The following is a 27325-nucleotide window of genomic DNA, read 5'->3' as shown; positions in this document are numbered from 1 at the left end:
CTATTTAGCAAATGCCCTTGTTATCAACAGCAGCCTTTTAAACTCACCTGAGCTAACAGGTATGTGCGCTGGTTACTCTGCTGCGCTTAAAATTTCTTTTTTGGTTTGCTACAATGCCTTTTCTGAAACGTTGTCTCCTTCTGCTGGAACACTGACTTCTTTCATTTAATGCCTGCAGACTATAAAAGAGAACCCAACCCAAAAAGTTTGGTTGATTAGTCTGTGGCATTCTGTTAAACTGTTGCTTATGGCGGTCTCTGTGAGCTTCTCAGCGACATTCAGCCAGCCAGGTATCCTGCCTGCAGTAGATGGAATGTGGCAATGGAACGCTGGCTGCGCGTGTCATAATAGGCTCTGAGCCTTTATATACCTGTGCACAGCAGCAGCCACCTTCAGTCTGCTGCTGGACAGCCAGCAGCAGCAGGAGAGGTATGTAATCAGGAGCCCTCCTGCTAAGGGTAGACAGCTGCTCGTTCCACCCCACCCCCCGCCTTAATTGGTTCTCCTCCCTTCCAACGGTGTTGAGGCGGGTGGGAACAGCAGGGGGTGAAGGTGCTGTGTTTAAAGAGGTGGAGTTATGCAGATCTAAAACGCGTGGATTGCAGCAGCAGCAAGCCGAAAAGTGCAGGCATGTAAGGGATCTAGAGGTTGACAACATGTCTTCTTAACGGGAGTCCAGGAGCTCATCTCCACAAATGGACTTTTCAGGATCCTTGGGTGGCTCCGTAGTTTGAAACCAATTCTGGTTATCGCTTCTCGGCCTTTTGGCTAAGATCAAGTGTAGTATCTGTTCTTATCAGTTTAATATCTGATACGTCCCCTATCTGGGGACCATATATTAAATGGATTTTTAGAACAGGGAGATGGAAAAAGAGCTTGCTCTGTCCACTCCACGCATTGACCTGGTATTGCAGTATCTCCAGGACCGGTGCACCCCTTCTTTAATGCAGTTTCTAAAATCAGAAAGAATTGAATTCAATGTTTTTTGTTCATTTTGCTTGTTTGTCGGATTTTGGGATGGACTCTTTGGCTTTGCTTTTCTTCTCCTCATTGGATTTTTCATGTTCAAAGTTGCAGAAGCCAGATTACAAGCTCATTTTGGTTCAACTTCAGCAACTGTGCATTGCATTGCCATGTAATGTGATGCAATGCTATCTTTCTAGCTCTCCCTTTTTACTTCCTTTTGGATAAACAGACATATTAGGCAAGCATTTTGGAGCTTTCACCTAAATAACTACAGGTGGTGAGATAAGCTGCACAATATAATTGACCTTTCAGTATATTGTTGCACACACACCATCTATTTAGCAAATGCCCTTGTTATCAACAGCAGCCTTTTAAACTCACCTGAGCTAACAGGTATGTGCGCTGGTTACTCTGCTGCGCTTAAAATTTCTTTTTTGGTTTGCTACAATGCCTTTTCTGAAACGTTGTCTCCTTCTGCTGGAACACTGACTTCTTTCATTTAATGCCTGCAGACTATAAAAGAGAACCCAACCCAAAAAGTTTGGTTGATTAGTCTGTGGCATTCTGTTAAACTGTTGCTTATGGCGGTCTCTGTGAGCTTCTCAGCGACATTCAGCCAGCCAGGTATCCTGCCTGCAGTAGATGGAATGTGGCAATGGAACGCTGGCTGCGCGTGTCATAATAGGCTCTGAGCCTTTATATACCTGTGCACAGCAGCAGCCACCTTCAGTCTGCTGCTGGACAGCCAGCAGCAGCAGCAGCAGGAGAGGTATGTAATCAGGAGCCCTCCTGCTAAGGGTAGACAGCTGCTCGTTCCACCCCACCCCCCGCCTTAATTGGTTCTCCTCCCTTCCAACGGTGTTGAGGCGGGTGGGAACAGCAGGGGGTGAAGGTGCTGTGTTTAAAGAGGTGGAGTTATGCAGATCTAAAACGCGTGGATTGCAGCAGCAGCAAGCCGAAAAGTGCAGGCATGTAAGGGATCTAGAGGTTGACAACATGTCTTCTTAACGGGAGTCCAGGAGCTCATCTCCACAAATGGACTTTTCAGGATCCTTGGGTGGCTCCGTAGTTTGAAACCAATTCTGGTTATCGCTTCTCGGCCTTTTGGCTAAGATCAAGTGTAGTATCTGTTCTTATCAGTTTAATATCTGATACGTCCCCTATCTGGGGACCATATATTAAATGGATTTTTAGAACAGGGAGATGGAAAAAGAGCTTGCTCTGTCCACTCCACGCATTGACCTGGTATTGCAGTATCTCCAGGACCGGTGCACCCCTTCTTTAATGCAGTTTCTAAAATCAGAAAGAATTGAATTCAATGTTTTTTGTTCATTTTGCTTGTTTGTCGGATTTTGGGATGGACTCTTTGGCTTTGCTTTTCTTCTCCTCATTGGATTTTTCATGTTCAAAGTTGCAGAAGCCAGATTACAAGCTCATTTTGGTTCAACTTCAGCAACTGTGCATTGCATTGCCATGTAATGTGATGCAATGCTATCTTTCTAGCTCTCCCTTTTTACTTCCTTTTGGATAAACAGACATATTAGGCAAGCATTTTGGAGCTTTCACCTAAATAACTACAGGTGGTGAGATAAGCTGCACAATATAATTGACCTTTCAGTATATTGTTGCACACACACCATCTATTTAGCAAATGCCCTTGTTATCAACAGCAGCCTTTTAAACTCACCTGAGCTAACAGGTATGTGCGCTGGTTACTCTGCTGCGCTTAAAATTTCTTTTTTGGTTTGCTACAATGCCTTTTCTGAAACGTTGTCTCCTTCTGCTGGAACACTGACTTCTTTCATTTAATGCCTGCAGACTATAAAAGAGAACCCAACCCAAAAAGTTTGGTTGATTAGTCTGTGGCATTCTGTTAAACTGTTGCTTATGGCGGTCTCTGTGAGCTTCTCAGCGACATTCAGCCAGCCAGGTATCCTGCCTGCAGTAGATGGAATGTGGCAATGGAACGCTGGCTGCGCGTGTCATAATAGGCTCTGAGCCTTTATATACCTGTGCACAGCAGCAGCCACCTTCAGTCTGCTGCTGGACAGCCAGCAGCAGCAGCAGCAGGAGAGGTATGTAATCAGGAGCCCTCCTGCTAAGGGTAGACAGCTGCTCGTTCCACCCCACCCCCCGCCTTAATTGGTTCTCCTCCCTTCCAACGGTGTTGAGGCGGGTGGGAACAGCAGGGGGTGAAGGTGCTGTGTTTAAAGAGGTGGAGTTATGCAGATCTAAAACGCGTGGATTGCAGCAGCAGCAAGCCGAAAAGTGCAGGCATGTAAGGGATCTAGAGGTTGACAACATGTCTTCTTAACGGGAGTCCAGGAGCTCATCTCCACAAATGGACTTTTCAGGATCCTTGGGTGGCTCCGTAGTTTGAAACCAATTCTGGTTATCGCTTCTCGGCCTTTTGGCTAAGATCAAGTGTAGTATCTGTTCTTATCAGTTTAATATCTGATACGTCCCCTATCTGGGGACCATATATTAAATGGATTTTTAGAACAGGGAGATGGAAAAAGAGCTTGCTCTGTCCACTCCACGCATTGACCTGGTATTGCAGTATCTCCAGGACCGGTGCACCCCTTCTTTAATGCAGTTTCTAAAATCAGAAAGAATTGAATTCAATGTTTTTTGTTCATTTTGCTTGTTTGTCGGATTTTGGGATGGACTCTTTGGCTTTGCTTTTCTTCTCCTCATTGGATTTTTCATGTTCAAAGTTGCAGAAGCCAGATTACAAGCTCATTTTGGTTCAACTTCAGCAACTGTGCATTGCATTGCCATGTAATGTGATGCAATGCTATCTTTCTAGCTCTCCCTTTTTACTTCCTTTTGGATAAACAGACATATTAGGCAAGCATTTTGGAGCTTTCACCTAAATAACTACAGGTGGTGAGATAAGCTGCACAATATAATTGACCTTTCAGTATATTGTTGCACACACACCATCTATTTAGCAAATGCCCTTGTTATCAACAGCAGCCTTTTAAACTCACCTGAGCTAACAGGTATGTGCGCTGGTTACTCTGCTGCGCTTAAAATTTCTTTTTTGGTTTGCTACAATGCCTTTTCTGAAACGTTGTCTCCTTCTGCTGGAACACTGACTTCTTTCATTTAATGCCTGCAGACTATAAAAGAGAACCCAACCCAAAAAGTTTGGTTGATTAGTCTGTGGCATTCTGTTAAACTGTTGCTTATGGCGGTCTCTGTGAGCTTCTCAGCGACATTCAGCCAGCCAGGTATCCTGCCTGCAGTAGATGGAATGTGGCAATGGAACGCTGGCTGCGCGTGTCATAATAGGCTCTGAGCCTTTATATACCTGTGCACAGCAGCAGCCACCTTCAGTCTGCTGCTGGACAGCCAGCAGCAGCAGGAGAGGTATGTAATCAGGAGCCCTCCTGCTAAGGGTAGACAGCTGCTCGTTCCACCCCACCCCCCGCCTTAATTGGTTCTCCTCCCTTCCAACGGTGTTGAGGCGGGTGGGAACAGCAGGGGGTGAAGGTGCTGTGTTTAAAGAGGTGGAGTTATGCAGATCTAAAACGCGTGGATTGCAGCAGCAGCAAGCCGAAAAGTGCAGGCATGTAAGGGATCTAGAGGTTGACAACATGTCTTCTTAACGGGAGTCCAGGAGCTCATCTCCACAAATGGACTTTTCAGGATCCTTGGGTGGCTCCGTAGTTTGAAACCAATTCTGGTTATCGCTTCTCGGCCTTTTGGCTAAGATCAAGTGTAGTATCTGTTCTTATCAGTTTAATATCTGATACGTCCCCTATCTGGGGACCATATATTAAATGGATTTTTAGAACAGGGAGATGGAAAAAGAGCTTGCTCTGTCCACTCCACGCATTGACCTGGTATTGCAGTATCTCCAGGACCGGTGCACCCCTTCTTTAATGCAGTTTCTAAAATCAGAAAGAATTGAATTCAATGTTTTTTGTTCATTTTGCTTGTTTGTCGGATTTTGGGATGGACTCTTTGGCTTTGCTTTTCTTCTCCTCATTGGATTTTTCATGTTCAAAGTTGCAGAAGCCAGATTACAAGCTCATTTTGGTTCAACTTCAGCAACTGTGCATTGCATTGCCATGTAATGTGATGCAATGCTATCTTTCTAGCTCTCCCTTTTTACTTCCTTTTGGATAAACAGACATATTAGGCAAGCATTTTGGAGCTTTCACCTAAATAACTACAGGTGGTGAGATAAGCTGCACAATATAATTGACCTTTCAGTATATTGTTGCACACACACCATCTATTTAGCAAATGCCCTTGTTATCAACAGCAGCCTTTTAAACTCACCTGAGCTAACAGGTATGTGCGCTGGTTACTCTGCTGCACTTAAAATTTCTTTTTTGGTTTGCTACAATGCCTTTTCTGAAACGTTGTCTCCTTCTGCTGGAACACTGACTTCTTTCATTTAATGCCTGCAGACTATAAAAGAGAACCCAACCCAAAAAGTTTGGTTGATTAGTCTGTGGCATTCTGTTAAACTGTTGCTTATGGCGGTCTCTGTGAGCTTCTCAGCGACATTCAGCCAGCCAGGTATCCTGCCTGCAGTAGATGGAATGTGGCAATGGAACGCTGGCTGCGCGTGTCATAATAGGCTCTGAGCCTTTATATACCTGTGCACAGCAGCAGCCACCTTCAGTCTGCTGCTGGACAGCCAGCAGCAGCAGCAGCAGGAGAGGTATGTAATCAGGAGCCCTCCTGCTAAGGGTAGACAGCTGCTCGTTCCACCCCACCCCCCGCCTTAATTGGTTCTCCTCCCTTCCAACGGTGTTGAGGCGGGTGGGAACAGCAGGGGGTGAAGGTGCTGTGTTTAAAGAGGTGGAGTTATGCAGATCTAAAACGCGTGGATTGCAGCAGCAGCAAGCCGAAAAGTGCAGGCATGTAAGGGATCTAGAGGTTGACAACATGTCTTCTTAACGGGAGTCCAGGAGCTCATCTCCACAAATGGACTTTTCAGGATCCTTGGGTGGCTCCGTAGTTTGAAACCAATTCTGGTTATCGCTTCTCGGCCTTTTGGCTAAGATCAAGTGTAGTATCTGTTCTTATCAGTTTAATATCTGATACGTCCCCTATCTGGGGACCATATATTAAATGGATTTTTAGAACAGGGAGATGGAAAAAGAGCTTGCTCTGTCCACTCCACGCATTGACCTGGTATTGCAGTATCTCCAGGACCGGTGCACCCCTTCTTTAATGCAGTTTCTAAAATCAGAAAGAATTGAATTCAATGTTTTTTGTTCATTTTGCTTGTTTGTCGGATTTTGGGATGGACTCTTTGGCTTTGCTTTTCTTCTCCTCATTGGATTTTTCATGTTCAAAGTTGCAGAAGCCAGATTACAAGCTCATTTTGGTTCAACTTCAGCAACTGTGCATTGCATTGCCATGTAATGTGATGCAATGCTATCTTTCTAGCTCTCCCTTTTTACTTCCTTTTGGATAAACAGACATATTAGGCAAGCATTTTGGAGCTTTCACCTAAATAACTACAGGTGGTGAGATAAGCTGCACAATATAATTGACCTTTCAGTATATTGTTGCACACACACCATCTATTTAGCAAATGCCCTTGTTATCAACAGCAGCCTTTTAAACTCACCTGAGCTAACAGGTATGTGCGCTGGTTACTCTGCTGCGCTTAAAATTTCTTTTTTGGTTTGCTACAATGCCTTTTCTGAAACGTTGTCTCCTGCTGGAACACTGACTTCTTTCATTTAATGCCTGCAGACTATAAAAGAGAACCCAACCCAAAAAGTTTGGTTGATTAGTCTGTGGCATTCTGTTAAACTGTTGCTTATGGCGGTCTCTGTGAGCTTCTCAGCGACATTCAGCCAGCCAGGTATCCTGCCTGCAGTAGATGGAATGTGGCAATGGAACGCTGGCTGCGCGTGTCATAATAGGCTCTGAGCCTTTATATACCTGTGCACAGCAGCAGCCACCTTCAGTCTGCTGCTGGACAGCCAGCAGCAGCAGCAGCAGGAGAGGTATGTAATCAGGAGCCCTCCTGCTAAGGGTAGACAGCTGCTCGTTCCACCCCACCCCCCGCCTTAATTGGTTCTCCTCCCTTCCAACGGTGTTGAGGCGGGTGGGAACAGCAGGGGGTGAAGGTGCTGTGTTTAAAGAGGTGGAGTTATGCAGATCTAAAACGCGTGGATTGCAGCAGCAGCAAGCCGAAAAGTGCAGGCATGTAAGGGATCTAGAGGTTGACAACATGTCTTCTTAACGGGAGTCCAGGAGCTCATCTCCACAAATGGACTTTTCAGGATCCTTGGGTGGCTCCGTAGTTTGAAACCAATTCTGGTTATCGCTTCTCGGCCTTTTGGCTAAGATCAAGTGTAGTATCTGTTCTTATCAGTTTAATATCTGATACGTCCCCTATCTGGGGACCATATATTAAATGGATTTTTAGAACAGGGAGATGGAAAAAGAGCTTGCTCTGTCCACTCCACGCATTGACCTGGTATTGCAGTATCTCCAGGACCGGTGCACCCCTTCTTTAATGCAGTTTCTAAAATCAGAAAGAATTGAATTCAATGTTTTTTGTTCATTTTGCTTGTTTGTCGGATTTTGGGATGGACTCTTTGGCTTTGCTTTTCTTCTCCTCATTGGATTTTTCATGTTCAAAGTTGCAGAAGCCAGATTACAAGCTCATTTTGGTTCAACTTCAGCAACTGTGCATTGCATTGCCATGTAATGTGATGCAATGCTATCTTTCTAGCTCTCCCTTTTTACTTCCTTTTGGATAAACAGACATATTAGGCAAGCATTTTGGAGCTTTCACCTAAATAACTACAGGTGGTGAGATAAGCTGCACAATATAATTGACCTTTCAGTATATTGTTGCACACACACCATCTATTTAGCAAATGCCCTTGTTATCAACAGCAGCCTTTTAAACTCACCTGAGCTAACAGGTATGTGCGCTGGTTACTCTGCTGCGCTTAAAATTTCTTTTTTGGTTTGCTACAATGCCTTTTCTGAAACGTTGTCTCCTTCTGCTGGAACGCTGACTTCTTTCATTTAATGCCTGCAGACTATAAAAGAGAACCCAACCCAAAAAGTTTGGTTGATTAGTCTGTGGCATTCTGTTAAACTGTTGCTTATGGCGGTCTCTGTGAGCTTCTCAGCGACATTCAGCCAGCCAGGTATCCTGCCTGCAGTAGATGGAATGTGGCAATGGAACGCTGGCTGCGCGTGTCATAATAGGCTCTGAGCCTTTATATACCTGTGCACAGCAGCAGCCACCTTCAGTCTGCTGCTGGACAGCCAGCAGCAGCAGCAGCAGGAGAGGTATGTAATCAGGAGCCCTCCTGCTAAGGGTAGACAGCTGCTCGTTCCACCCCACCCCCCGCCTTAATTGGTTCTCCTCCCTTCCAACGGTGTTGAGGCGGGTGGGAACAGCAGGGGGTGAAGGTGCTGTGTTTAAAGAGGTGGGGTTATGCAGATCTAAAACGCGTGGATTGCAGCAGCAGCAAGCCGAAAAGTGCAGGCATGTAAGGGATCTAGAGGTTGACAACATGTCTTCTTAACGGGAGTCCAGGAGCTCATCTCCACAAATGGACTTTTCAGGATCCTTGGGTGGCTCCGTAGTTTGAAACCAATTCTGGTTATCGCTTCTCGGCCTTTTGGCTAAGATCAAGTGTAGTATCTGTTCTTATCAGTTTAATATCTGATACGTCCCCTATCTGGGGACCATATATTAAATGGATTTTTAGAACAGGGAGATGGAAAAAGAGCTTGCTCTGTCCACTCCACGCATTGACCTGGTATTGCAGTATCTCCAGGACCGGTGCACCCCTTCTTTAATGCAGTTTCTAAAATCAGAAAGAATTGAATTCAATGTTTTTTGTTCATTTTGCTTGTTTGTCGGATTTTGGGATGGACTCTTTGGCTTTGCTTTTCTTCTCCTCATTGGATTTTTCATGTTCAAAGTTGCAGAAGCCAGATTACAAGCTCATTTTGGTTCAACTTCAGCAACTGTGCATTGCATTGCCATGTAATGTGATGCAATGCTATCTTTCTAGCTCTCCCTTTTTACTTCCTTTTGGATAAACAGACATATTAGGCAAGCATTTTGGAGCTTTCACCTAAATAACTACAGGTGGTGAGATAAGCTGCACAATATAATTGACCTTTCAGTATATTGTTGCACACACACCATCTATTTAGCAAATGCCCTTGTTATCAACAGCAGCCTTTTAAACTCACCTGAGCTAACAGGTATGTGCGCTGGTTACTCTGCTGCGCTTAAAATTTCTTTTTTGGTTTGCTACAATGCCTTTTCTGAAACGTTGTCTCCTTCTGCTGGAACACTGACTTCTTTCATTTAATGCCTGCAGACTATAAAAGAGAACCCAACCCAAAAAGTTTGGTTGATTAGTCTGTGGCATTCTGTTAAACTGTTGCTTATGGCGGTCTCTGTGAGCTTCTCAGCGACATTCAGCCAGCCAGGTATCCTGCCTGCAGTAGATGGAATGTGGCAATGGAACGCTGGCTGCGCGTGTCATAATAGGCTCTGAGCCTTTATATACCTGTGCACAGCAGCAGCCACCTTCAGTCTGCTGCTGGACAGCCAGCAGCAGCAGCAGCAGGAGAGGTATGTAATCAGGAGCCCTCCTGCTAAGGGTAGACAGCTGCTCGTTCCACCCCACCCCCCGCCTTAATTGGTTCTCCTCCCTTCCAACGGTGTTGAGGCGGGTGGGAACAGCAGGGGGTGAAGGTGCTGTGCTTAAAGAGGTGGAGTTATGCAGATCTAAAACGCGTGGATTGCAGCAGCAGCAAGCCGAAAAGTGCAGGCATGTAAGGGATCTAGAGGTTGACAACATGTCTTCTTAACGGGAGTCCAGGAGCTCATCTCCACAAATGGACTTTTCAGGATCCTTGGGTGGCTCCGTAGTTTGAAACCAATTCTGGTTATCGCTTCTCGGCCTTTTGGCTAAGATCAAGTGTAGTATCTGTTCTTATCAGTTTAATATCTGATACGTCCCCTATCTGGGGACCATATATTAAATGGATTTTTAGAACAGGGAGATGGAAAAAGAGCTTGCTCTGTCCACTCCACGCATTGACCTGGTATTGCAGTATCTCCAGGACCGGTGCACCCCTTCTTTAATGCAGTTTCTAAAATCAGAAAGAATTGAATTCAATGTTTTTTGTTCATTTTGCTTGTTTGTCGGATTTTGGGATGGACTCTTTGGCTTTGCTTTTCTTCTCCTCATTGGATTTTTCATGTTCAAAGTTGCAGAAGCCAGATTACAAGCTCATTTTGGTTCAACTTCAGCAACTGTGCATTGCATTGCCATGTAATGTGATGCAATGCTATCTTTCTAGCTCTCCCTTTTTACTTCCTTTTGGATAAACAGACATATTAGGCAAGCATTTTGGAGCTTTCACCTAAATAACTACAGGTGGTGAGATAAGCTGCACAATATAATTGACCTTTCAGTATATTGTTGCACACACACCATCTATTTAGCAAATGCCCTTGTTATCAACAGCAGCCTTTTAAACTCACCTGAGCTAACAGGTATGTGCGCTGGTTACTCTGCTGCGCTTAAAATTTCTTTTTTGGTTTGCTACAATGCCTTTTCTGAAACGTTGTCTCCTTCTGCTGGAACACTGACTTCTTTCATTTAATGCCTGCAGACTATAAAAGAGAACCCAACCCAAAAAGTTTGGTTGATTAGTCTGTGGCATTCTGTTAAACTGTTGCTTATGGCGGTCTCTGTGAGCTTCTCAGCGACATTCAGCCAGCCAGGTATCCTGCCTGCAGTAGATGGAATGTGTCAATGGAACGCTGGCTGCGCGTGTCATAATAGGCTCTGAGCCTTTATATACCTGTGCACAGCAGCAGCCACCTTCAGTCTGCTGCTGGACAGCCAGCAGCAGCAGCAGCAGGAGAGGTATGTAATCAGGAGCCCTCCTGCTAAGGGTAGACAGCTGCTCGTTCCACCCCACCCCCCGCCTTAATTGGTTCTCCTCCCTTCCAACGGTGTTGAGGCGGGTGGGAACAGCAGGGGGTGAAGGTGCTGTGTTTAAAGAGGTGGAGTTATGCAGATCTAAAACGCGTGGATTGCAGCAGCAGCAAGCCGAAAAGTGCAGGCATGTAAGGGATCTAGAGGTTGACAACATGTCTTCTTAACGGGAGTCCAGGAGCTCATCTCCACAAATGGACTTTTCAGGATCCTTGGGTGGCTCCGTAGTTTGAAACCAATTCTGGTTATCGCTTCTCGGCCTTTTGGCTAAGATCAAGTGTAGTATCTGTTCTTATCAGTTTAATATCTGATACGTCCCCTATCTGGGGACCATATATTAAATGGATTTTTAGAACAGGGAGATGGAAAAAGAGCTTGCTCTGTCCACTCCACGCATTGACCTGGTATTGCAGTATCTCCAGGACCGGTGCACCCCTTCTTTAATGCAGTTTCTAAAATCAGAAAGAATTGAATTCAATGTTTTTTGTTCATTTTGCTTGTTTGTCGGATTTTGGGATGGACTCTTTGGCTTTGCTTTTCTTCTCCTCATTGGATTTTTCATGTTCAAAGTTGCAGAAGCCAGATTACAAGCTAATTTTGGTTCAACTTCAGCAACTGTGCATTGCATTGCCATGTAATGTGATGCAATGCTATCTTTCTAGCTCTCCCTTTTTACTTCCTTTTGGATAAACAGACATATTAGGCAAGCATTTTGGAGCTTTCACCTAAATAACTACAGGTGGTGAGATAAGCTGCACAATATAATTGACCTTTCAGTATATTGTTGCACACACACCATCTATTTAGCAAATGCCCTTGTTATCAACAGCAGCCTTTTAAACTCACCTGAGCTAACAGGTATGTGCGCTGGTTACTCTGCTGCGCTTAAAATTTCTTTTTTGGTTTGCTACAATGCCTTTTCTGAAACGTTGTCTCCTTCTGCTGGAACACTGACTTCTTTCATTTAATGCCTGCAGACTATAAAAGAGAACCCAACCCAAAAAGTTTGGTTGATTAGTCTGTGGCATTCTGTTAAACTGTTGCTTATGGCGGTCTCTGTGAGCTTCTCAGCGACATTCAGCCAGCCAGGTATCCTGCCTGCAGTAGATGGAATGTGGCAATGGAACGCTGGCTGCGCGTGTCATAATAGGCTCTGAGCCTTTATATACCTGTGCACAGCAGCAGCCACCTTCAGTCTGCTGCTGGACAGCCAGCAGCAGCAGCAGCAGGAGAGGTATGTAATCAGGAGCCCTCCTGCTAAGGGTAGACAGCTGCTCGTTCCACCCCACCCCCCGCCTTAATTGGTTCTCCTCCCTTCCAACGGTGTTGAGGCGGGTGGGAACAGCAGGGGGTGAAGGTGCTGTGTTTAAAGAGGTGGAGTTATGCAGATCTAAAACGCGTGGATTGCAGCAGCAGCAAGCCGAAAAGTGCAGGCATGTAAGGGATCTAGAGGTTGACAACATGTCTTCTTAACGGGAGTCCAGGAGCTCATCTCCACAAATGGACTTTTCAGGATCCTTGGGTGGCTCCGTAGTTTGAAACCAATTCTGGTTATCGCTTCTCGGCCTTTTGGCTAAGATCAAGTGTAGTATCTGTTCTTATCAGTTTAATATCTGATACGTCCCCTATCTGGGGACCATATATTAAATGGATTTTTAGAACAGGGAGATGGAAAAAGAGCTTGCTCTGTCCACTCCACGCATTGACCTGGTATTGCAGTATCTCCAGGACCGGTGCACCCCTTCTTTAATGCAGTTTCTAAAATCAGAAAGAATTGAATTCAATGTTTTTTGTTCATTTTGCTTGTTTGTCGGATTTTGGGATGGACTCTTTGGCTTTGCTTTTCTTCTCCTCATTGGATTTTTCATGTTCAAAGTTGCAGAAGCCAGATTACAAGCTCATTTTGGTTCAACTTCAGCAACTGTGCATTGCATTGCCATGTAATGTGATGCAATGCTATCTTTCTAGCTCTCCCTTTTTACTTCCTTTTGGATAAACAGACAGATTAGGCAAGCATTTTGGAGCTTTCACCTAAATAACTACAGGTGGTGAGATAAGCTGCACAATATAATTGACCTTTCAGTATATTGTTGCACACACACCATCTATTTAGCAAATGCCCTTGTTATCAACAGCAGCCTTTTAAACTCACCTGAGCTAACAGGTATGTGCGCTGGTTACTCTGCTGCGCTTAAAATTTCTTTTTTGGTTTGCTACAATGCCTTTTCTGAAACGTTGTCTCCTTCTGCTGGAACACTGACTTCTTTCATTTAATGCCTGCAGACTATAAAAGAGAACCCAACCCAAAAAGTTTGGTTGATTAGTCTGTGGCATTCTGTTAAACTGTTGCTTATGGCGGTCTCTGTGAGCTTCTCAGCGACATTCAGCCAGCCAGGTATCCTGCCTGCAGTAGATGGAATGTGGCAATGGAACGCTGGCTGCGCGTGTCATAATAGGCTCTGAGCCTTTATATACCTGTGCACAGCAGCAGCCACCTTCAGTCTGCTGCTGGACAGCCAGCAGCAGCAGCAGCAGGAGAGGTATGTAATCAGGAGCCCTCCTGCTAAGGGTAGACAGCTGCTCGTTCCACCCCACCCCCCGCCTTAATTGGTTCTCCTCCCTTCCAACGGTGTTGAGGCGGGTGGGAACAGCAGGGGGTGAAGGTGCTGTGTTTAAAGAGGTGGAGTTATGCAGATCTAAAACGCGTGGATTGCAGCAGCAGCAAGCCGAAAAGTGCAGGCATGTAAGGGATCTAGAGGTTGACAACATGTCTTCTTAACGGGAGTCCAGGAGCTCATCTCCACAAATGGACTTTTCAGGATCCTTGGGTGGCTCCGTAGTTTGAAACCAATTCTGGTTATCGCTTCTCGGCCTTTTGGCTAAGATCAAGTGTAGTATCTGTTCTTATCAGTTTAATATCTGATACGTCCCCTATCTGGGGACCATATATTAAATGGATTTTTAGAACAGGGAGATGGAAAAAGAGCTTGCTCTGTCCACTCCACGCATTGACCTGGTATTGCAGTATCTCCAGGACCGGTGCACCCCTTCTTTAATGCAGTTTCTAAAATCAGAAAGAATTGAATTCAATGTTTTTTGTTCATTTTGCTTGTTTGTCGGATTTTGGGATGGACTCTTTGGCTTTGCTTTTCTTCTCCTCATTGGATTTTTCATGTTCAAAGTTGCAGAAGCCAGATTACAAGCTCATTTTGGTTCAACTTCAGCAACTGTGCATTGCATTGCCATGTAATGTGATGCAATGCTATCTTTCTAGCTCTCCCTTTTTACTTCCTTTTGGATAAACAGACATATTAGGCAAGCATTTTGGAGCTTTCACCTAAATAACTACAGGTGGTGAGATAAGCTGCACAATATAATTGACCTTTCAGTATATTGTTGCACACACACCATCTATTTAGCAAATGCCCTTGTTATCAACAGCAGCCTTTTAAACTCACCTGAGCTAACAGGTATGTGCGCTGGTTACTCTGCTGCGCTTAAAATTTCTTTTTTGGTTTGCTACAATGCCTTTTCTGAAACGTTGTCTCCTTCTGCTGGAACACTGACTTCTTTCATTTAATGCCTGCAGACTATAAAAGAGAACCCAACCCAAAAAGTTTGGTTGATTAGTCTGTGGCATTCTGTTAAACTGTTGCTTATGGCGGTCTCTGTGAGCTTCTCAGCGACATTCAGCCAGCCAGGTATCCTGCCTGCAGTAGATGGAATGTGGCAATGGAACGCTGGCTGCGCGTGTCATAATAGGCTCTGAGCCTTTATATACCTGTGCACAGCAGCAGCCACCTTCAGTCTGCTGCTGGACAGCCAGCAGCAGCAGCAGCAGGAGAGGTATGTAATCAGGAGCCCTCCTGCTAAGGGTAGACAGCTGCTCGTTCCACCCCACCCCCCGCCTTAATTGGTTCTCCTCCCTTCCAACGGTGTTGAGGCGGGTGGGAACAGCAGGGGGTGAAGGTGCTGTGTTTAAAGAGGTGGAGTTATGCAGATCTAAAACGCGTGGATTGCAGCAGCAGCAAGCCGAAAAGTGCAGGCATGTAAGGGATCTAGAGGTTGACAACATGTCTTCTTAACGGGAGTCCAGGAGCTCATCTCCACAAATGGACTTTTCAGGATCCTTGGGTGGCTCCGTAGTTTGAAACCAATTCTGGTTATCGCTTCTCGGCCTTTTGGCTAAGATCAAGTGTAGTATCTGTTCTTATCAGTTTAATATCTGATACGTCCCCTATCTGGGGACCATATATTAAATGGATTTTTAGAACAGGGAGATGGAAAAAGAGCTTGCTCTGTCCACTCCACGCATTGACCTGGTATTGCAGTATCTCCAGGACCGGTGCACCCCTTCTTTAATGCAGTTTCTAAAATCAGAAAGAATTGAATTCAATGTTTTTTGTTCATTTTGCTTGTTTGTCGGATTTTGGGATGGACTCTTTGGCTTTGCTTTTCTTCTCCTCATTGGATTTTTCATGTTCAAAGTTGCAGAAGCCAGATTACAAGCTCATTTTGGTTCAACTTCAGCAACTGTGCATTGCATTGCCATGTAATGTGATGCAATGCTATCTTTCTAGCTCTCCCTTTTTACTTCCTTTTGGATAAACAGACATATTAGGCAAGCATTTTGGAGCTTTCACCTAAATAACTACAGGTGGTGAGATAAGCTGCACAATATAATTGACCTTTCAGTATATTGTTGCACACACACCATCTATTTAGCAAATGCCCTTGTTATCAACAGCAGCCTTTTAAACTCACCTGAGCTAACAGGTATGTGCGCTGGTTACTCTGCTGCGCTTAAAATTTCTTTTTTGGTTTGCTACAATGCCTTTTCTGAAACGTTGTCTCCTTCTGCTGGAACACTGACTTCTTTCATTTAATGCCTGCAGACTATAAAAGAGAACCCAACCCAAAAAGTTTGGTTGATTAGTCTGTGGCATTCTGTTAAACTGTTGCTTATGGCGGTCTCTGTGAGCTTCTCAGCGACATTCAGCCAGCCAGGTATCCTGCCTGCAGTAGATGGAATGTGGCAATGGAACGCTGGCTGCGCGTGTCATAATAGGCTCTGAGCCTTTATATACCTGTGCACAGCAGCAGCCACCTTCAGTCTGCTGCTGGACAGCCAGCAGCAGCAGCAGCAGGAGAGGTATGTAATCAGGAGCCCTCCTGCTAAGGGTAGACAGCTGCTCGTTCCACCCCACCCCCCGCCTTAATTGGTTCTCCTCCCTTCCAACGGTGTTGAGGCGGGTGGGAACAGCAGGGGGTGAAGGTGCTGTGTTTAAAGAGGTGGAGTTATGCAGATCTAAAACGCGTGGATTGCAGCAGCAGCAAGCCGAAAAGTGCAGGCATGTAAGGGATCTAGAGGTTGACAACATGTCTTCTTAACGGGAGTCCAGGAGCTCATCTCCACAAATGGACTTTTCAGGATCCTTGGGTGGCTCCGTAGTTTGAAACCAATTCTGGTTATCGCTTCTCGGCCTTTTGGCTAAGATCAAGTGTAGTATCTGTTCTTATCAGTTTAATATCTGATACGTCCCCTATCTGGGGACCATATATTAAATGGATTTTTAGAACAGGGAGATGGAAAAAGAGCTTGCTCTGTCCACTCCACGCATTGACCTGGTATTGCAGTATCTCCAGGACCGGTGCACCCCTTCTTTAATGCAGTTTCTAAAATCAGAAAGAATTGAATTCAATGTTTTTTGTTCATTTTGCTTGTTTGTCGGATTTTGGGATGGACTCTTTGGCTTTGCTTTTCTTCTCCTCATTGGATTTTTCATGTTCAAAGTTGCAGAAGCCAGATTACAAGCTCATTTTGGTTCAACTTCAGCAACTGTGCATTGCATTGCCATGTAATGTGATGCAATGCTATCTTTCTAGCTCTCCCTTTTTACTTCCTTTTGGATAAACAGACATATTAGGCAAGCATTTTGGAGCTTTCACCTAAATAACTACAGGTGGTGAGATAAGCTGCACAATATAATTGACCTTTCAGTATATTGTTGCACACACACCATCTATTTAGCAAATGCCCTTGTTATCAACAGCAGCCTTTTAAACTCACCTGAGCTAACAGGTATGTGCGCTGGTTACTCTGCTGCGCTTAAAATTTCTTTTTTGGTTTGCTACAATGCCTTTTCTGAAACGTTGTCTCCTTCTGCTGGAACACTGACTTCTTTCATTTAATGCCTGCAGACTATAAAAGAGAACCCAACCCAAAAAGTTTGGTTGATTAGTCTGTGGCATTCTGTTAAACTGTTGCTTATGGCGGTCTCTGTGAGCTTCTCAGCGACATTCAGCCAGCCAGGTATCCTGCCTGCAGTAGATGGAATGTGGCAATGGAACGCTGGCTGCGCGTGTCATAATAGGCTCTGAGCCTTTATATACCTGTGCACAGCAGCAGCCACCTTCAGTCTGCTGCTGGACAGCCAGCAGCAGCAGCAGCAGGAGAGGTATGTAATCAGGAGCCCTCCTGCTAAGGGTAGACAGCTGCTCGTTCCACCCCACCCCCCGCCTTAATTGGTTCTCCTCCCTTCCAACGGTGTTGAGGCGGGTGGGAACAGCAGGGGGTGAAGGTGCTGTGTTTAAAGAGGTGGAGTTATGCAGATCTAAAACGCGTGGATTGCAGCAGCAGCAAGCCGAAAAGTGCAGGCATGTAAGGGATCTAGAGGTTGACAACATGTCTTCTTAACGGGAGTCCAGGAGCTCATCTCCACAAATGGACTTTTCAGGATCCTTGGGTGGCTCCGTAGTTTGAAACCAATTCTGGTTATCGCTTCTCGGCCTTTTGGCTAAGATCAAGTGTAGTATCTGTTCTTATCAGTTTAATATCTGATACGTCCCCTATCTGGGGACCATATATTAAATGGATTTTTAGAACAGGGAGATGGAAAAAGAGCTTGCTCTGTCCACTCCACGCATTGACCTGGTATTGCAGTATCTCCAGGACCGGTGCACCCCTTCTTTAATGCAGTTTCTAAAATCAGAAAGAATTGAATTCAATGTTTTTTGTTCATTTTGCTTGTTTGTCGGATTTTGGGATGGACTCTTTGGCTTTGCTTTTCTTCTCCTCATTGGATTTTTCATGTTCAAAGTTGCAGAAGCCAGATTACAAGCTCATTTTGGTTCAACTTCAGCAACTGTGCATTGCATTGCCATGTAATGTGATGCAATGCTATCTTTCTAGCTCTCCCTTTTTACTTCCTTTTGGATAAACAGACATATTAGGCAAGCATTTTGGAGCTTTCACCTAAATAACTACAGGTGGTGAGATAAGCTGCACAATATAATTGACCTTTCAGTATATTGTTGCACACACACCATCTATTTAGCAAATGCCCTTGTTATCAACAGCAGCCTTTTAAACTCACCTGAGCTAACAGGTATGTGCGCTGGTTACTCTGCTGCGCTTAAAATTTCTTTTTTGGTTTGCTACAATGCCTTTTCTGAAACGTTGTCTCCTTCTGCTGGAACACTGACTTCTTTCATTTAATGCCTGCAGACTATAAAAGAGAACCCAACCCAAAAAGTTTGGTTGATTAGTCTGTGGCATTCTGTTAAACTGTTGCTTATGGCGGTCTCTGTGAGCTTCTCAGCGACATTCAGCCAGCCAGGTATCCTGCCTGCAGTAGATGGAATGTGGCAATGGAACGCTGGCTGCGCGTGTCATAATAGGCTCTGAGCCTTTATATACCTGTGCACAGCAGCAGCCACCTTCAGTCTGCTGCTGGACAGCCAGCAGCAGCAGCAGCAGGAGAGGTATGTAATCAGGAGCCCTCCTGCTAAGGGTAGACAGCTGCTCGTTCCACCCCACCCCCCGCCTTAATTGGTTCTCCTCCCTTCCAACGGTGTTGAGGCGGGTGGGAACAGCAGGGGGTGAAGGTGCTGTGTTTAAAGAGGTGGAGTTATGCAGATCTAAAACGCGTGGATTGCAGCAGCAGCAAGCCGAAAAGTGCAGGCATGTAAGGGATCTAGAGGTTGACAACATGTCTTCTTAACGGGAGTCCAGGAGCTCATCTCCACAAATGGACTTTTCAGGATCCTTGGGTGGCTCCGTAGTTTGAAACCAATTCTGGTTATCGCTTCTCGGCCTTTTGGCTAAGATCAAGTGTAGTATCTGTTCTTATCAGTTTAATATCTGATACGTCCCCTATCTGGGGACCATATATTAAATGGATTTTTAGAACAGGGAGATGGAAAAAGAGCTTGCTCTGTCCACTCCACGCATTGACCTGGTATTGCAGTATCTCCAGGACCGGTGCACCCCTTCTTTAATGCAGTTTCTAAAATCAGAAAGAATTGAATTCAATGTTTTTTGTTCATTTTGCTTGTTTGTCGGATTTTGGGATGGACTCTTTGGCTTTGCTTTTCTTCTCCTCATTGGATTTTTCATGTTCAAAGTTGCAGAAGCCAGATTACAAGCTCATTTTGGTTCAACTTCAGCAACTGTGCATTGCATTGCCATGTAATGTGATGCAATGCTATCTTTCTAGCTCTCCCTTTTTACTTCCTTTTGGATAAACAGACATATTAGGCAAGCATTTTGGAGCTTTCACCTAAATAACTACAGGTGGTGAGATAAGCTGCACAATATAATTGACCTTTCAGTATATTGTTGCACACACACCATCTATTTAGCAAATGCCCTTGTTATCAACAGCAGCCTTTTAAACTCACCTGAGCTAACAGGTATGTGCGCTGGTTACTCTGCTGCGCTTAAAATTTCTTTTTTGGTTTGCTACAATGCCTTTTCTGAAACGTTGTCTCCTTCTGCTGGAACACTGACTTCTTTCATTTAATGCCTGCAGACTATAAAAGAGAACCCAACCCAAAAAGTTTGGTTGATTAGTCTGTGGCATTCTGTTAAACTGTTGCTTATGGCGGTCTCTGTGAGCTTCTCAGCGACATTCAGCCAGCCAGGTATCCTGCCTGCAGTAGATGGAATGTGGCAATGCAACGCTGGCTGCGCGTGTCATAATAGGCTCTGAGCCTTTATATACCTGTGCACAGCAGCAGCCACCTTCAGTCTGCTGCTGGACAGCCAGCAGCAGCAGCAGCAGGAGAGGTATGTAATCAGGAGCCCTCCTGCTAAGGGTAGACAGCTGCTCGTTCCACCCCACCCCCCGCCTTAATTGGTTCTCCTCCCTTCCAACGGTGTTGAGGCGGGTGGGAACAGCAGGGGGTGAAGGTGCTGTGTTTAAAGAGGTGGAGTTATGCAGATCTAAAATGCGTGGATTGCAGCAGCAGCAAGCCGAAAAGTGCAGGCATGTAAGGGATCTAGAGGTTGACAACATGTCTTCTTAACGGGAGTCCAGGAGCTCATCTCCACAAATGGACTTTTCAGGATCCTTGGGTGGCTCCGTAGTTTGAAACCAATTCTGGTTATCGCTTCTCGGCCTTTTGGCTAAGATCAAGTGTAGTATCTGTTCTTATCAGTTTAATATCTGATACGTCCCCTATCTGGGGACCATATATTAAATGGATTTTTAGAACAGGGAGATGGAAAAAGAGCTTGCTCTGTCCACTCCACGCATTGACCTGGTATTGCAGTATCTCCAGGACCGGTGCACCCCTTCTTTAATGCAGTTTCTAAAATCAGAAAGAATTGAATTCAATGTTTTTTGTTCATTTTGCTTGTTTGTCGGATTTTGGGATGGACTCTTTGGCTTTGCTTTTCTTCTCCTCATTGGATTTTTCATGTTCAAAGTTGCAGAAGCCAGATTACAAGCTCATTTTGGTTCAACTTCAGCAACTGTGCATTGCATTGCCATGTAATGTGATGCAATGCTATCTTTCTAGCTCTCCCTTTTTACTTCCTTTTGGATAAACAGACATATTAGGCAAGCATTTTGGAGCTTTCACCTAAATAACTACAGGTGGTGAGATAAGCTGCACAATATAATTGACCTTTCAGTATATTGTTGCACACACACCATCTATTTAGCAAATGCCCTTGTTATCAACAGCAGCCTTTTAAACTCACCTGAGCTAACAGGTATGTGCGCTGGTTACTCTGCTGCGCTTAAAATTTCTTTTTTGGTTTGCTACAATGCCTTTTCTGAAACGTTGTCTCCTTCTGCTGGAACACTGACTTCTTTCATTTAATGCCTGCAGACTATAAAAGAGAACCCAACCCAAAAAGTTTGGTTGATTAGTCTGTGGCATTCTGTTAAACTGTTGCTTATGGCGGTCTCTGTGAGCTTCTCAGCGACATTCAGCCAGCCAGGTATCCTGCCTGCAGTAGATGGAATGTGGCAATGGAACGCTGGCTGCGCGTGTCATAATAGGCTCTGAGCCTTTATATACCTGTGCACAGCAGCAGCCACCTTCAGTCTGCTGCTGGACAGCCAGCAGCAGCAGCAGCAGGAGAGGTATGTAATCAGGAGCCCTCCTGCTAAGGGTAGACAGCTGCTCGTTCCACCCCACCCCCCGCCTTAATTGGTTCTCCTCCCTTCCAACGGTGTTGAGGCGGGTGGGAACAGCAGGGGGTGAAGGTGCTGTGTTTAAAGAGGTGGAGTTATGCAGATCTAAAACGCGTGGATTGCAGCAGCAGCAAGCCGAAAAGTGCAGGCATGTAAGGGATCTAGAGGTTGACAACATGTCTTCTTAACGGGAGTCCAGGAGCTCATCTCCACAAATGGACTTTTCAGGATCCTTGGGTGGCTCCGTAGTTTGAAACCAATTCTGGTTATCGCTTCTCGGCCTTTTGGCTAAGATCAAGTGTAGTATCTGTTCTTATCAGTTTAATATCTGATACGTCCCCTATCTGGGGACCATATATTAAATGGATTTTTAGAACAGGGAGATGGAAAAAGAGCTTGCTCTGTCCACTCCACGCATTGACCTGGTATTGCAGTATCTCCAGGACCGGTGCACCCCTTCTTTAATGCAGTTTCTAAAATCAGAAAGAATTGAATTCAATGTTTTTTGTTCATTTTGCTTGTTTGTCGGATTTTGGGATGGACTCTTTGGCTTTGCTTTTCTTCTCCTCATTGGATTTTTCATGTTCAAAGTTGCAGAAGCCAGATTACAAGCTCATTTTGGTTCAACTTCAGCAACTGTGCATTGCATTGCCATGTAATGTGATGCAATGCTATCTTTCTAGCTCTCCCTTTTTACTTCCTTTTGGATAAACAGACATATTAGGCAAGCATTTTGGAGCTTTCACCTAAATAACTACAGGTGGTGAGATAAGCTGCACAATATAATTGACCTTTCAGTATATTGTTGCACACACACCATCTATTTAGCAAATGCCCTTGTTATCAACAGCAGCCTTTTAAACTCACCTGAGCTAACAGGTATGTGCGCTGGTTACTCTGCTGCGCTTAAAATTTCTTTTTTGGTTTGCTACAATGCCTTTTCTGAAACGTTGTCTCCTTCTGCTGGAACACTGACTTCTTTCATTTAATGCCTGCAGACTATAAAAGAGAACCCAACCCAAAAAGTTTGGTTGATTAGTCTGTGGCATTCTGTTAAACTGTTGCTTATGGCGGTCTCTGTGAGCTTCTCAGCGACATTCAGCCAGCCAGGTATCCTGCCTGCAGTAGATGGAATGTGGCAATGGAACGCTGGCTGCGCGTGTCATAATAGGCTCTGAGCCTTTATATACCTGTGCACAGCAGCAGCCACCTTCAGTCTGCTGCTGGACAGCCAGCAGCAGCAGCAGCAGGAGAGGTATGTAATCAGGAGCCCTCCTGCTAAGGGTAGACAGCTGCTCGTTCCACCCCACCCCCCGCCTTAATTGGTTCTCCTCCCTTCCAACGGTGTTGAGGCGGGTGGGAACAGCAGGGGGTGAAGGTGCTGTGTTTAAAGAGGTGGAGTTATGCAGATCTAAAACGCGTGGATTGCAGCAGCAGCAAGCCGAAAAGTGCAGGCATGTAAGGGATCTAGAGGTTGACAACATGTCTTCTTAACGGGAGTCCAGGAGCTCATCTCCACAAATGGACTTTTCAGGATCCTTGGGTGGCTCCGTAGTTTGAAACCAATTCTGGTTATCGCTTCTCGGCCTTTTGGCTAAGATCAAGTGTAGTATCTGTTCTTATCAGTTTAATATCTGATACGTCCCCTATCTGGGGACCATATATTAAATGGATTTTTAGAACAGGGAGATGGAAAAAGAGCTTGCTCTGTCCACTCCACGCATTGACCTGGTATTGCAGTATCTCCAGGACCGGTGCACCCCTTCTTTAATGCAGTTTCTAAAATCAGAAAGAATTGAATTCAATGTTTTTTGTTCATTTTGCTTGTTTGTCGGATTTTGGGATGGACTCTTTGGCTTTGCTTTTCTTCTCCTCATTGGATTTTTCATGTTCAAAGTTGCAGAAGCCAGATTACAAGCTCATTTTGGTTCAACTTCAGCAACTGTGCATTGCATTGCCATGTAATGTGATGCAATGCTATCTTTCTAGCTCTCCCTTTTTACTTCCTTTTGGATAAACAGACATATTAGGCAAGCATTTTGGAGCTTTCACCTAAATAACTACAGGTGGTGAGATAAGCTGCACAATATAATTGACCTTTCAGTATATTGTTGCACACACACCATCTATTTAGCAAATGCCCTTGTTATCAACAGCAGCCTTTTAAACTCACCTGAGCTAACAGGTATGTGCGCTGGTTACTCTGCTGCGCTTAAAATTTCTTTTTTGGTTTGCTACAATGCCTTTTCTGAAACGTTGTCTCCTTCTGCTGGAACACTGACTTCTTTCATTTAATGCCTGCAGACTATAAAAGAGAACCCAACCCAAAAAGTTTGGTTGATTACTCTGTGGCATTCTGTTAAACTGTTGCTTATGGCGGTCTCTGTGAGCTTCTCAGCGACATTCAGCCAGCCAGGTATCCTGCCTGCAGTAGATGGAATGTGGCAATGGAACGCTGGCTGCGCGTGTCATAATAGGCTCTGAGCCTTTATATACCTGTGCACAGCAGCAGCCACCTTCAGTCTGCTGCTGGACAGCCAGCAGCAGCAGCAGGAGAGGTATGTAATCAGGAGCCCTCCTGCTAAGGGTAGACAGCTGCTCGTTCCACCCCACCCCCCGCCTTAATTGGTTCTCCTCCCTTCCAACGGTGTTGAGGCGGGTGGGAACAGCAGGGGGTGAAGGTGCTGTGTTTAAAGAGGTGGAGTTATGCAGATCTAAAACGCGTGGATTGCAGCAGCAGCAAGCCGAAAAGTGCAGGCATGTAAGGGATCTAGAGGTTGACAACATGTCTTCTTAACGGGAGTCCAGGAGCTCATCTCCACAAATGGACTTTTCAGGATCCTTGGGTGGCTCCGTAGTTTGAAACCAATTCTGGTTATCGCTTCTCGGCCTTTTGGCTAAGATCAAGTGTAGTATCTGTTCTTATCAGTTTAATATCTGATACGTCCCCTATCTGGGGACCATATATTAAATGGATTTTTAGAACAGGGAGATGGAAAAAGAGCTTGCTCTGTCCACTCCACGCATTGACCTGGTATTGCAGTATCTCCAGGACCGGTGCACCCCTTCTTTAATGCAGTTTCTAAAATCAGAAAGAATTGAATTCAATGTTTTTTGTTCATTTTGCTTGTTTGTCGGATTTTGGGATGGACTCTTTGGCTTTGCTTTTCTTCTCCTCATTGGATTTTTCATGTTCAAAGTTGCAGAAGCCAGATTACAAGCTCATTTTGGTTCAACTTCAGCAACTGTGCATTGCATTGCCATGTAATGTGATGCAATGCTATCTTTCTAGCTCTCCCTTTTTACTTCCTTTTGGATAAACAGACATATTAGGCAAGCATTTTGGAGCTTTCACCTAAATAACTACAGGTGGTGAGATAAGCTGCACAATATAATTGACCTTTCAGTATATTGTTGCACACACACCATCTATTTAGCAAATGCCCTTGTTATCAACAGCAGCCTTTTAAACTCACCTGAGCTAACAGGTATGTGCGCTGGTTACTCTGCTGCGCTTAAAATTTCTTTTTTGGTTTGCTACAATGCCTTTTCTGAAACGTTGTCTCCTTCTGCTGGAACACTGACTTCTTTCATTTAATGCCTGCAGACTATAAAAGAGAACCCAACCCAAAAAGTTTGGTTGATTAGTCTGTGGCATTCTGTTAAACTGTTGCTTATGGCGGTCTCTGTGAGCTTCTCAGCGACATTCAGCCAGCCAGGTATCCTGCCTGCAGTAGATGGAATGTGGCAATGGAACGCTGGCTGCGCGTGTCATAATAGGCTCTGAGCCTTTATATACCTGTGCACAGCAGCAGCCACCTTCAGTCTGCTGCTGGACAGCCAGCAGCAGCAGCAGCAGGAGAGGTATGTAATCAGGAGCCCTCCTGCTAAGGGTAGACAGCTGCTCGTTCCACCCCACCCCCCGCCTTAATTGGTTCTCCTCCCTTCCAACGGTGTTGAGGCGGGTGGGAACAGCAGGGGGTGAAGGTGCTGTGTTTAAAGAGGTGGAGTTATGCAGATCTAAAACGCGTGGATTGCAGCAGCAGCAAGCCGAAAAGTGCAGGCATGTAAGGGATCTAGAGGTTGACAACATGTCTTCTTAACGGGAGTCCAGGAGCTCATCTCCACAAATGGACTTTTCAGGATCCTTGGGTGGCTCCGTAGTTTGAAACCAATTCTGGTTATCGCTTCTCGGCCTTTTGGCTAAGATCAAGTGTAGTATCTGTTCTTATCAGTTTAATATCTGATACGTCCCCTATCTGGGGACCATATATTAAATGGATTTTTAGAACAGGGAGATGGAAAAAGAGCTTGCTCTGTCCACTCCACGCATTGACCTGGTATTGCAGTATCTCCAGGACCGGTGCACCCCTTCTTTAATGCAGTTTCTAAAATCAGAAAGAATTGAATTCAATGTTTTTTGTTCATTTTGCTTGTTTGTCGGATTTTGGGATGGACTCTTTGGCTTTGCTTTTCTTCTCCTCATTGGATTTTTCATGTTCAAAGTTGCAGAAGCCAGATTACAAGCTCATTTTGGTTCAACTTCAGCAACTGTGCATTGCATTGCCATGTAATGTGATGCAATGCTATCTTTCTAGCTCTCCCTTTTTACTTCCTTTTGGATAAACAGACATATTAGGCAAGCATTTTGGAGCTTTCACCTAAATAACTACAGGTGGTGAGATAAGCTGCACAATATAATTGACCTTTCAGTATATTGTTGCACACACACCATCTATTTAGCAAATGCCCTTGTTATCAACAGCAGCCTTTTAAACTCACCTGAGCTAACAGGTATGTGCGCTGGTTACTCTGCTGCGCTTAAAATTTCTTTTTTGGTTTGCTACAATGCCTTTTCTGAAACGTTGTCTCCTTCTGCTGGAACACTGACTTCTTTCATTTAATGCCTGCAGACTATAAAAGAGAACCCAACCCAAAAAGTTTGGTTGATTAGTCTGTGGCATTCTGTTAAACTGTTGCTTATGGCGGTCTCTGTGAGCTTCTCAGCGACATTCAGCCAGCCAGGTATCCTGCCTGCAGTAGATGGAATGTGGCAATGGAACGCTGGCTGCGCGTGTCATAATAGGCTCTGAGCCTTTATATACCTGTGCACAGCAGCAGCCACCTTCAGTCTGCTGCTGGACAGCCAGCAGCAGCAGCAGCAGGAGAGGTATGTAATCAGGAGCCCTCCTGCTAAGGGTAGACAGCTGCTCGTTCCACCCCACCCCCCGCCTTAATTGGTTCTCCTCCCTTCCAACGGTGTTGAGGGGGGTGGGAACAGCAGGGGGTGAAGGTGCTGTGTTTAAAGAGGTGGAGTTATGCAGATCTAAAACGCGTGGATTGCAGCAGCAGCAAGCCGAAAAGTGCAGGCATGTAAGGGATCTAGAGGTTGACAACATGTCTTCTTAACGGGAGTCCAGGAGCTCATCTCCACAAATGGACTTTTCAGGATCCTTGGGTGGCTCCGTAGTTTGAAACCAATTCTGGTTATCGCTTCTCGGCCTTTTGGCTAAGATCAAGTGTAGTATCTGTTCTTATCAGTTTAATATCTGATACGTCCCCTATCTGGGGACCATATATTAAATGGATTTTTAGAACAGGGAGATGGAAAAAGAGCTTGCTCTGTCCACTCCACGCATTGACCTGGTATTGCAGTATCTCCAGGACCGGTGCACCCCTTCTTTAATGCAGTTTCTAAAATCAGAAAGAATTGAATTCAATGTTTTTTGTTCATTTTGCTTGTTTGTCGGATTTTGGGATGGACTCTTTGGCTTTGCTTTTCTTCTCCTCATTGGATTTTTCATGTTCAAAGTTGCAGAAGCCAGATTACAAGCTCATTTTGGTTCAACTTCAGCAACTGTGCATTGCATTGCCATGTAATGTGATGCAATGCTATCTTTCTAGCTCTCCCTTTTTACTTCCTTTTGGATAAACAGACATATTAGGCAAGCATTTTGG

General features: G+C 45.0%; 21 non-coding genes across 21 annotated transcripts; all 21 read left to right on the top strand.

Annotated features, from left to right (window-relative positions):
• Nucleotides 1-748: 748 nt before the first annotated feature.
• LOC141236135 (U2 spliceosomal RNA) lies at nucleotides 749-939 on the top strand. The gene has a single exon (XR_012301829.1). It is a non-coding gene; the product is annotated as a U2 spliceosomal RNA (small nuclear RNA).
• A 1115-nt stretch (nucleotides 940-2054) lies between these two features.
• LOC141236134 (U2 spliceosomal RNA) lies at nucleotides 2055-2245 on the top strand. Its single transcript, XR_012301828.1, has one exon. It is a non-coding gene; the product is annotated as a U2 spliceosomal RNA (small nuclear RNA).
• Nucleotides 2246-3360: 1115 nt separating this feature from the next.
• On the top strand, nucleotides 3361-3551 carry LOC141236133 (U2 spliceosomal RNA). Its single transcript, XR_012301827.1, has one exon. It is a non-coding gene; the product is annotated as a U2 spliceosomal RNA (small nuclear RNA).
• Nucleotides 3552-4660: 1109 nt separating this feature from the next.
• On the top strand, nucleotides 4661-4851 carry LOC141236132 (U2 spliceosomal RNA). The gene has a single exon (XR_012301826.1). It is a non-coding gene; the product is annotated as a U2 spliceosomal RNA (small nuclear RNA).
• A 1115-nt stretch (nucleotides 4852-5966) lies between these two features.
• On the top strand, nucleotides 5967-6157 carry LOC141236131 (U2 spliceosomal RNA). Its single transcript, XR_012301825.1, has one exon. It is a non-coding gene; the product is annotated as a U2 spliceosomal RNA (small nuclear RNA).
• Nucleotides 6158-7269: 1112 nt separating this feature from the next.
• On the top strand, nucleotides 7270-7460 carry LOC141236130 (U2 spliceosomal RNA). Its single transcript, XR_012301824.1, has one exon. It is a non-coding gene; the product is annotated as a U2 spliceosomal RNA (small nuclear RNA).
• Nucleotides 7461-8575: 1115 nt separating this feature from the next.
• On the top strand, nucleotides 8576-8766 carry LOC141236129 (U2 spliceosomal RNA). The gene has a single exon (XR_012301823.1). It is a non-coding gene; the product is annotated as a U2 spliceosomal RNA (small nuclear RNA).
• Nucleotides 8767-9881: 1115 nt separating this feature from the next.
• Nucleotides 9882-10072, top strand: LOC141236128 (U2 spliceosomal RNA). Its single transcript, XR_012301822.1, has one exon. It is a non-coding gene; the product is annotated as a U2 spliceosomal RNA (small nuclear RNA).
• Nucleotides 10073-11187: 1115 nt separating this feature from the next.
• LOC141236127 (U2 spliceosomal RNA) lies at nucleotides 11188-11378 on the top strand. Its single transcript, XR_012301821.1, has one exon. It is a non-coding gene; the product is annotated as a U2 spliceosomal RNA (small nuclear RNA).
• A 1115-nt stretch (nucleotides 11379-12493) lies between these two features.
• On the top strand, nucleotides 12494-12684 carry LOC141236125 (U2 spliceosomal RNA). Its single transcript, XR_012301819.1, has one exon. It is a non-coding gene; the product is annotated as a U2 spliceosomal RNA (small nuclear RNA).
• Nucleotides 12685-13799: 1115 nt separating this feature from the next.
• LOC141236124 (U2 spliceosomal RNA) lies at nucleotides 13800-13990 on the top strand. Its single transcript, XR_012301818.1, has one exon. It is a non-coding gene; the product is annotated as a U2 spliceosomal RNA (small nuclear RNA).
• Nucleotides 13991-15105: 1115 nt separating this feature from the next.
• Nucleotides 15106-15296, top strand: LOC141236123 (U2 spliceosomal RNA). The gene has a single exon (XR_012301817.1). It is a non-coding gene; the product is annotated as a U2 spliceosomal RNA (small nuclear RNA).
• Nucleotides 15297-16411: 1115 nt separating this feature from the next.
• On the top strand, nucleotides 16412-16602 carry LOC141236122 (U2 spliceosomal RNA). Its single transcript, XR_012301816.1, has one exon. It is a non-coding gene; the product is annotated as a U2 spliceosomal RNA (small nuclear RNA).
• A 1115-nt stretch (nucleotides 16603-17717) lies between these two features.
• On the top strand, nucleotides 17718-17908 carry LOC141236121 (U2 spliceosomal RNA). The gene has a single exon (XR_012301815.1). It is a non-coding gene; the product is annotated as a U2 spliceosomal RNA (small nuclear RNA).
• A 1115-nt stretch (nucleotides 17909-19023) lies between these two features.
• Nucleotides 19024-19214, top strand: LOC141236120 (U2 spliceosomal RNA). Its single transcript, XR_012301814.1, has one exon. It is a non-coding gene; the product is annotated as a U2 spliceosomal RNA (small nuclear RNA).
• Nucleotides 19215-20329: 1115 nt separating this feature from the next.
• On the top strand, nucleotides 20330-20520 carry LOC141236119 (U2 spliceosomal RNA). Its single transcript, XR_012301813.1, has one exon. It is a non-coding gene; the product is annotated as a U2 spliceosomal RNA (small nuclear RNA).
• A 1115-nt stretch (nucleotides 20521-21635) lies between these two features.
• Nucleotides 21636-21826, top strand: LOC141236118 (U2 spliceosomal RNA). Its single transcript, XR_012301812.1, has one exon. It is a non-coding gene; the product is annotated as a U2 spliceosomal RNA (small nuclear RNA).
• Nucleotides 21827-22941: 1115 nt separating this feature from the next.
• LOC141236117 (U2 spliceosomal RNA) lies at nucleotides 22942-23132 on the top strand. The gene has a single exon (XR_012301811.1). It is a non-coding gene; the product is annotated as a U2 spliceosomal RNA (small nuclear RNA).
• Nucleotides 23133-24244: 1112 nt separating this feature from the next.
• On the top strand, nucleotides 24245-24435 carry LOC141236116 (U2 spliceosomal RNA). Its single transcript, XR_012301810.1, has one exon. It is a non-coding gene; the product is annotated as a U2 spliceosomal RNA (small nuclear RNA).
• Nucleotides 24436-25550: 1115 nt separating this feature from the next.
• On the top strand, nucleotides 25551-25741 carry LOC141236114 (U2 spliceosomal RNA). Its single transcript, XR_012301808.1, has one exon. It is a non-coding gene; the product is annotated as a U2 spliceosomal RNA (small nuclear RNA).
• A 1115-nt stretch (nucleotides 25742-26856) lies between these two features.
• On the top strand, nucleotides 26857-27047 carry LOC141236113 (U2 spliceosomal RNA). Its single transcript, XR_012301807.1, has one exon. It is a non-coding gene; the product is annotated as a U2 spliceosomal RNA (small nuclear RNA).
• The last annotated feature ends 278 nt before the right edge of the window (nucleotides 27048-27325 follow it).

This window comes from Phyllobates terribilis, unplaced genomic scaffold (assembly GCF_046119375.1).
Source record: "Phyllobates terribilis strain yellow unplaced genomic scaffold, ASM4611937v1 Scaffold_693__1_contigs__length_808095, whole genome shotgun sequence".
Classification (NCBI taxonomy): Eukaryota; Metazoa; Chordata; class Amphibia; order Anura; family Dendrobatidae; genus Phyllobates; species Phyllobates terribilis.
Note: the sequence above shows the minus strand (reverse complement) of the source record. Positions and strands in the feature narration are given on the sequence as shown.